The sequence below is a fragment of the Pipistrellus kuhlii genome, unplaced genomic scaffold, assembly GCF_014108245.1.
Source record: "Pipistrellus kuhlii isolate mPipKuh1 unplaced genomic scaffold, mPipKuh1.p scaffold_m20_p_11, whole genome shotgun sequence".
NCBI lineage: Eukaryota > Metazoa > Chordata > Mammalia > Chiroptera > Vespertilionidae > Pipistrellus > Pipistrellus kuhlii.
The window spans coordinates 6,340,491-6,349,404 of record NW_023425416.1 but is presented as its reverse complement, the minus strand read 5'-3'; positions in this window follow the sequence as shown (position 1 = coordinate 6,349,404).

Below are 8,914 nucleotides of genomic sequence, written 5' to 3'. Positions count from 1 at the left end.
GCCCACAACCAAGGTACATGCCCTTGACTGGAATCGAACCCGGGACCTTTCAGTCCGCAGACCGACGCTCTACCTCTGAGCCAAACCTGTTTCGGCTGTGATCTGTATTTGAGAATGTTCCATGTGCACTTGAGAAGAATATATATTTTGCTGCTTTGAGGTGAAATATTCTGTAAATAACAGTTAGAGCCATCTGATCTAGTGTGTCATTTACTAATAAGGACACTATTTCCTTGTTGATTTCTCATCTGTTAGATCTATCCAGTGATGTCAGAGTGATGTCAAACTCCTGTACTATCATTGTATTGCTGCTGATCTTTCCCTTAAAGTCTATCAAGAGATGTTTTTTGTTATATATATATTTGAGTGCTCCTATATTAGGTGCATAAATGTTTACAAGGGTTATACATTCTTCTTGGATCCCTTTAGTATTATGTATTGGCCTTCTTTGTCTCTTTTATGGTCTTTGTTTTGAAGCCTATTTTATCAAAAATGAGTATTTCTACCCCTGCTTTTTTCATTTCTATTTGCATGAAATATATTTTTCCCATCCCCTCACTTTCAGTCTGTGGGGATCTTTTGTTTTGAAGTGGGGCTCTTGTAAACAGCATATATATAGGTCATCATTTTTATCCATTCAAATACCCTATGTCTTTTGATTGGAGCATTAATCCATTTACATTTAAGGTTATTATCAAGAGGTACTTATTTAATGCTATTTTTTGTTGCTATTTTTATATCTTTTTGCTTATATTCCTCTTGGTTTTCTTCTTCTTCTTACAAAAGTCTCTTTAACATTTTTTGCAATACTGGTTTGGTGGTAATGTATTCCTGTAGCCTGTGTGTGTGTGTGTGTGTGTGTGTGTGTGTGTGTGTGTGTGAAACTATTTAATCTCCAATTTTAAATGATAGCCTTGCTGGATACAGTAATCTTAAATCAGGCACTTGCTTTTCATTACTTTGACTATTTCATGCCACTCCTCTGGCTGAAGTGTTTCTATTGAGAAATGATCTCATATTTTAAAAAAAACACTTTTTATTGATTTTTTACAGGGAGAAAGGGAGAGAGATAGTTATAAACATCGATCAGCTGCTTCCTGCACACCCCCCACCAGGGATGTGCCCGCAACCAAGGCACATGCCCTTGACCAGAATCAAACCCGGGACCCTTCAGTCCACAGGCCAAGGCTCCATCCACTGAGCCAAACCAATTTCAGCTGATCTCACATTTTAATAAAAACCCCCTTGTAGGTAATTATCTTTTTCTTGATGAAGATGTTTTCTTCATCATTAATCTTTGCCATTTTTTATTACAAGATGTTTATAAGTGGGCCCCTTCGGTTTCATTTTCATTGGGACTCTCTGTGCCTCCTGAACATGTGTGACTTTTTCCTTCACCAGGTTAGGGAAGTTTTCTGTCATTATTTTTTTCAAACAGGTTATCTGTTCCTTACTCACATTCTTCTTCTTCTGTGACCTTATGATGCAGATATTGTTTCATTTCATATTGTCCCAGTCTCTTTGATATCCTGATCTGAATGCTCTAGGAAGTTCCCTGGCGTGCATTATTTTGGCTTTCTTGCTATAATTGGGATTTGATCATTGATGTCCCATTCATGGGTGGAATCTCCCCTCTGACTTGCCAAATGTGAGGCTCAACCCCAACCTTAATACAGGTGGTGACAGAATAGTACAAGACACAACAGGACTGAACAAAAAACATCACAAAAATCAAACTAAGCAAAACAATAACTACAAAGAAGACCAGAAGGAAAAATAAAAGAAAGCAGAGCAAAGAAAAAATAATAAATAAATAAAAAGGATACTAAAAACATGAGACCAAAGTCTTAGAAGGGACCAAAAGAAAAAGGGAGAAAGAAGAAAAAGAAAACATTTAAGGAAGAAGGAAGGTAAAAAACAAAAACAAAAAAAACCTCAAATAAAAATAAAAAATAAAATGAAAGGAAAAAGAAATGAAATAATGATGAATTTAGAATGTAATAATAATGGGTATATTAAAATATAAATAGGAAAAGTAAAATGGAAAAGGAAAATATGAAAAGTTAATACAAAAAAGAGAATAAAAGGAAAGAGTGAAATTAGAGATATGCAAGAAAAAGAGAAGGAATTAAAAAAGGGGGGTGGGGGGAGAGAGAAACACACACAGAAAGGGCCCTTTGGGTCTGGTATGTGTGGTGCTCCCTGGGTTTTGCTGTGATATTCAATCTGCTCCCTCGGTGCGTCCATCCTGGGCCCGGGAGCTTCTCTGTTGCAGCCAGTTTGAGTCACTGCCTCTTCCTGGCCCTGGGCAGCCTGACTGAGGCCCGATAGGCAGGACCTCCTTAGCCCAGAGGCTGGGTCTGCCTTGGGTCTCACACCTGGAGTGTCCCTATTCTGAGCTGTTCTCCCCCCCTCCCCCTCCCTTACCACTCCCCCCCCTCACTCCCCCCACCCTCACCCCCAAAACTGGACTCTGCATGGGCAGCCTGATCTTGGCCAGGATGGTTTGATCAGTCTCCTATTGGGGTGGTGTCAGTATATTAGTGGGGGCCGGGCACTTCTCTTTCCAATGCCTCAGCTCTGCCTGGCTTGCTGGCACCTCCTCCCTGCCACCTGCAGGGGTGCAGATTCCAGCCCCAGGTTGTTTCTCTTTGCCTCAGGTCTCTGCAAGGTGGGTCAGAAGCAGCTGTTCTGCCAGTGATGAGAGGGCACCTCCCCTCCAAGTGGCAGGGCTGATCCTCCTTCCTGGTCCTGCTGTCCAATCTCCTTTCTGCTTAACAGCAGGACTTCCTCCAAGAAATACAGGTCCTCCCAGATGCAGTGCTGGTCGTGCCTCAGACCCCTCTGCTTGGGGCTGGCCCTGCGTTCCACTATGTGGCCTTCCCCCTGACACAGACCAGGGTGGTCTTCCTGGACTGGCTGAAGGCAGTGTGCTAGCGCAGCTCCATCCAGGGACCTCAGCACAGGCTTCTGCTGCGCCCACTTTGCGGTCTCCACCGTCAGCAGCCTCCCGCCACCTCTCTGTTCCAGGCACTCCTATCTCACTCATCCTGCAGCCTCTTCAGTCTGCCCAGTCCTCAGCCCCAGCAGATCGGTGTGTGTGTGTGTGTGTGTGTGTGTGTGTGTGTGTGTGTGTGTGTGTGTGTGGTGGTGGTGGTGAAGGGGGGGGGAGGGGAGGGCTACACTACCCTCCCCAGCCTCCAGCTCAGTTCCTGCCCCTACCTCTGGCGGTGGGGCTGTGCAGCTCAGCTCTAGGGCAGCAGTGGTCACATAATGATGGTGACAGTGGTGGCGGCGGTGGTAAGTCCAGGGTTGGGCCTCATCATGTTCCAGGGTGGGTCCCGGGCAGTCACTTGAGGTCCAGGTGGGGTCTGAAGCAGGTGTGGGGTCCAGGCCAGGGCCACTTTGAGCAGATGGTGGCAAGACTGGGTCTGGGCCAGGGCCATGTGGAGCCCGGGTGGCGGTGAGGCTGGGCACTGGCTGCAGTCCCTCCGAAACCATCTATAAGATGGCATGGCCTCCAGCTGGAGCTGGGAGAAGGACTGGTCCAGTGGCTGAGGAGGCAGCAGTGGCTCCCAGGCCAGGAAAGCCTGAACCACCCGCTCTCAAGTCCCCGCACAATTGGACTCACTCTCACACACACACACACACCCATGCATGCCTGCCCACCCTCCCTCTTTCATTCCCTCCCTCCCTCACACTCTCCCCCTCATTGCAGTCCTGTCCATCACATGTTTTTGACTTCTGTAGCTGAGTCGTGATTGCTTCTGGCTCATTCCTGTGTGGGGTGGACCTGCAGGCTGGCTGCCTGTGAGAAGCAGCCCTGCCCACGGTGTCTGAGCTGTGGTGCAGGTGCTGGCCACGGAGCAGCTGCCTCCTCAGGCCTGGCCCCAGCCGAGTTCTCCCTTTGGATGTGCCGCTTGTGGAGCTTATTGGCTCCTGCTCTGGTGCTGGCTGAAGCTGACAACTGGGTGTTGTTTCTGGGGCCTCGTAGGGGGCACTCTGGTGCAGGCCAATGTCAGATGCTACTTGTGTCTGGTCCTGGGCAACCTGTTTGGAGCTACAAAGTGACCCACAGTTGCGGCTGCCTCTGTGGCTGGGTGTGTGCGGGGCTGACAAAGCTGTGCACCACGGCTGGCTTTTACCAGCGCTGGGCCCAGGGGCAGGCCCGCAAACCTGAGACCCGCCTCTGCCTGCCTCCACCTTTCAGCTGCGGGTTAAGTTCAGGCGCTGGAAGAGCCTATGCACATACTGAGTTGCATGAGAGGGCCTCAGTGAGGCGCCAGGCGGGGGTGAGTGGCGTTCACCAGGCTGATACAAGATCAAACTCAGCGGTATAGCTGGGCCTGAGACCACTCAGCATGCGCAGGGTCTGCCGAGTCTAGCTGCCACCTGCTGGGGGCTCACATGTCACCTGTGGGCCAGGGTCTCGGGGTCTTTAGGGTGAGGCCAGTGGGGTTTGTCAGGCCCTAACAGATCACGCTGTGGCCATGCGAAGGGAAGGCTCCATACCCGTCGGGCATGCCAGGGGAAATGTCCCTGTCCTGGAGCCACACCATCCGCCTGTCCCAGAGCCTGCCAGCCCACACATGTAATTCCCCGGCAATCCTCAGGTGTCCTGGGAATGCTCCAGGTATCCTTGCAGCAGGCTCACCTACCCCGTCCTCGGAACCTCTGCGTTGTCACCTATTAGTTGCTAGGAAACTGCAGGAGATTTATGCACGTCTATTTTTAATTCCTGAGGCAGCTTCCAGCTCTGCCATAAACAGCACCAGAGGCAGACACCACACCGGCTTCAGAGTCTCCCCTCCCCCTCCCCGCGGCGAGGCCTCCCCGGGCACAGCTCTCATATAAAGCATCACATGTTCTGGTAAAAAAACAAAAACAAAACAAACAAACAAACAAAAAACAACAACAAAACGACCACAATGCTGGTCAATTCTCAAACTTTCTGCCAGACCAGTTGAGCACATTTGAGACACTTGAGCCCATACCCAGTGCCCTCTCGTGCCAAGTCTATTAGAATTTTTACTCAAAGGGCGTTGTCTGCCCTCTTAATTTGCCTGCATGAAATCTAATGTCTCCCATCCTTCCCCGGCACCAAAATTCATCTCTGAGCGGAAAACCTGTGTCCGAAAGGCATCTGCAAAATTATTTCTCAAGCCAGTGGTTTCATTGCCTTTTTAAAGGCTCTCGTTAAGCACAAGTGCCATTTATACTGGTTTGGACCAAATGCACACGTTTTATTGCCACTGCCTGGGTATGTGATGAGGGAGTCCAATTTACATCATGGCCCCCAAACCAAGGTTTTATAGAGTGGTCGTAAGCATCACAACTGGTTGCGTTTGGGAAGCAGTCATGTTTTACTGCGAACTTCGCTGGGCATCCCGCCACAGGATTCTCCCCACAACTCCATTCCGAGGCCCGGGGCTTGGCACTGTCGCTGCCGGCTTAGATGCCTTCAGGACTTCAAGCCTCCTGCCAACCAGTGGTCCAGCCTTCTCTCTTCCTAATCCACCCTCCACACAGGCTCCAGAGAGGCTGCTCTCACTCAGAAACCCCAACACGCTGCTCGGGTTTGAATCGGCAGCCTGGCTCATTTACAGGGTCTGAGTGCACACTGCTCAGCACGGAAGACAAGACCGCCAACCTCTCGCCTCTGCCGGCCTCTCCATCTCGTCTGCTGTCAGTGTCTCCTCATGCTGCACATTCCACTGGCACTGGCCTTGGTGTGGCTCCCTGCCCACCATGCTGCTCGCTCCCCCGGAGCCTTTGGCCACACACACTATTTGCTCTGCTTTCAAAGCCTGTACTCCCACCATCCAATCATCGCACCACCACCTCCTCCAGGGAGCATGCTCTGACTGTCCCACCCCACCTCCCCACCTCCCCACCTCTCCACCTCCCCACCTCCCCACCTCCCTACCTCCCCACTGCTGAGTTAGATAGGTCTCCTCTACACTCCCAGAGTTCTCGATGCACATCTGAACCGGCGCCACTATGGCACTGCTTTAGAACCTCCTGGCCATCTGCCTGTGCCCCTCACCATGTGTTTTAGCTGGCTCCAAGGCAGCGTCTGTATGCCATCCTCCTCCTTCTGTTATTTCCAGAGCCTGGCCCGGTGCCTGGCCCATCCTGTGTGTGAGTTTATTGGAGGGAAGTAGTAAAGGGGAAAGAAAGAGAGATCCTGAGGGGGAGGCCAGGGGCACCCCTGGCCTGATTCAGGGATGAGGAACCCAGGCTCCCCGGGGGGCACGAACCCAGGCAGCACACTTAGCGAACAGAAGAGCCACCAGCGAACAGGGTGGAAGCTGCTCAGAAAGAATCTAGCTCCTCCTTGCAGACAGTGCAGAGCTTCTGCTCGCACAGTCCCAGGGCAGGGTGCTCACTGCCTCTCCGTGGTCGGTCAGTTACCCCGGGAGACAGTTCTCTTAGGCTGTGCTGAAACCAGTCTCCTATGACTCCCACCAGCCTGGCTCTGCTTTTGTCTTCTGCTCCTGGTCATTACCTCTTGCTGAGCAGAGACCTCAGCCTTCCCATTCTGTGGGTAAGTCACCCTCAAGTGGGACCCGCCTCCCTCAATCATCATCAAAAATGCAAAGTTAACCAGATTCCTAGACTACATGTAAGTGTTTCCCATACGCTATCTGATTCAGACCTTCTGGAAACACGAGTTAAAAAAACATGCACAGGATCACACAGCTGGGGAGTCACAGATCAGACCTAGACCCTAAGAGGCCTAACTCCAAGGTCATGGATTTAACCATCTCACAATACTCCTGCTTGTCTGAGCCCTCCAGTCAGTCGACAGTGAAAATCTAAGCAGATTAACAGTACATAATTCCTCCTCTCCCTCTCTCTCTCTCTCTCTCTCTCTCTCTCTCTCTCTCTCTCCCTTCCTCTCTAATGCCAGCTTTATGGGGACTAGCAGATCTCTCTTCTCCGAGGGTTATTTTAAAAAATTAGTTTCTCTCTCCTCCCTCCTCCTTCCCAGGCCCCACAAGAGGAAGACAGATCCCTGGGTTGCTGCCTCTGCAAATACCGTGTTATTCGCCGGGGCAGCCCTGGGACGAGCCAACTCATTAGTTTCAAAGCCTCAAATTAATCTGACATTACTGTTCCCGGAGGTGAAAGGTCGTTTCTTATCTTCTCAGCATTATCCACCAGCAAGGAATGAAATTGAGTCGTTATGCAGGCAGAGTCCAGCTCCACACCGCACCCTGTGGAGGCTTCTCTTCTTTGTTTGGAGTGAAACTGAACACAGAGCGGGATGGTTTTTAAAGGCCAGAGGTGGTTGCTTTTTAGGAAGGAGAATTTTGTAATCATTGGAGTAGAGAAAGGTACTGGGAGGTTGAAGAAAGCTGGAGACAGGAACAAACCGTGATGCCAGAATGAAGCTGCTGGGCACTGGACCAGAAAGCCTTCCATTCTCTAGCGGGCGAGCTCCCTCCGGTGCCCCCTAGCGGCAGCACCTAGCCTGGCACCGCTGACTGGAGAAGAGGCAGTTACAGCCCCAGCAATACACAACCACGGTGACGCAGAGGCAACAGTTTGATAACTGGCACCAACAACCATACCCCATACCAAGGATGTGGGTCAAAAATTCAATCAGGTTAGTGTGTGGAGGCGCTCAAGGGGTGTTAGTGGTCCACACTCAAGGAACGTTACAAGCTGAGTCCTGATAACGCCCCAAATCAGGACAGGAGCCACCCTGCAGAGCAAGGCATGGTTCCCAGTTCCCAGGCCGGGCTGCCCCAGTTAGACAGAGATTCCTCCTGGGCAGCCCTGGCCCTGCTGGATCAAAGCTGCATTGAAGAGGGGAAGAAAGCTGCATTGAACCCTGGCTGCTTGTGTTCACAGAAGCTATTGTCTCGTCCATAACGGTGTAATCAGAGCGAATACATTCATCAGTGTTTGCTCCCCCAGCCTGCCCTCGTGCCTCCTCCCAGCACTTCCCCAGCTGCACGGGGAGGTTGGCATGTACAGGCGGGTGGGGGATGGAGGGTGACTGGGGGACAGAGAAAACACAGCCTTCTCTTTGCATCTCTAAACGCTCCTAACAGAAAGCATAGGTTTCCTGCAGCTTGGCGGAAGGACTGAGAGCAAGGTAGGACGTTGCCCTTATCCAGGGCACTGTCCATCCAAAAGGCCCCACAACACCCCGGAGCCAAATGGCACTCCTTACGAAAAGTGACTGCTCCAAGGAACGGGGAAAAGGGCAAGTTCCAGAGGTGGGATTTGAGCAAGAAAGCAAAATATAGCCATCACAGTTTTTAATTCAACTTAATTTCAAACCATATTCAGCAAGAAGTTTAGTGACCCCTGAAACAGGGCAAAGCGGCTGCATTTATTACACACCATGCTTCCAACTCAGGTCTTTCCTCACTCAAAGACAGAGGTGGCGGGACACAAACCCCACTGGGAGTTAAACCCCTGAGTGCAATTGGGGACAAGCTGAGCTGTGAGAGAGGATCACGCATGCAGTCAGTCCAGGTATGAGCCCAGCAATCATGGCGGCCACTGGTGTTTGCCTTCAAGCTGAGCTGGCACTGCGGGGAAGGAAGACGAGGTGCCAAGGAGCCTGCCCATCAGCCAAAGCCACCTCAACCCATTCTGGCCTGAACAGGGTGAGAAGTTAGGGGCAAGGTCTTCCTCATGTTGGTAGCCAGCAAGCACTGTGCAATGGGCCTCCCTACCTGACCCACTGGGGACTGGTCCCTGGCTCCAGCTGAGTTCCGCCTGTGCCGATGGTGTAGACATAGCAAGGCTGGCTCCTGGCTTGCTGTGAGGGCAGGAGACACAGGTGCCTCCATCCCCTTCTAGGACGAGGTGATGAGAGTCAGTCACTCTGCCTCCTTGGCGCGCTTCCCACTGGCTTCTGGTAACGGCACCATGACTTGCCTGTGGGGAGCCA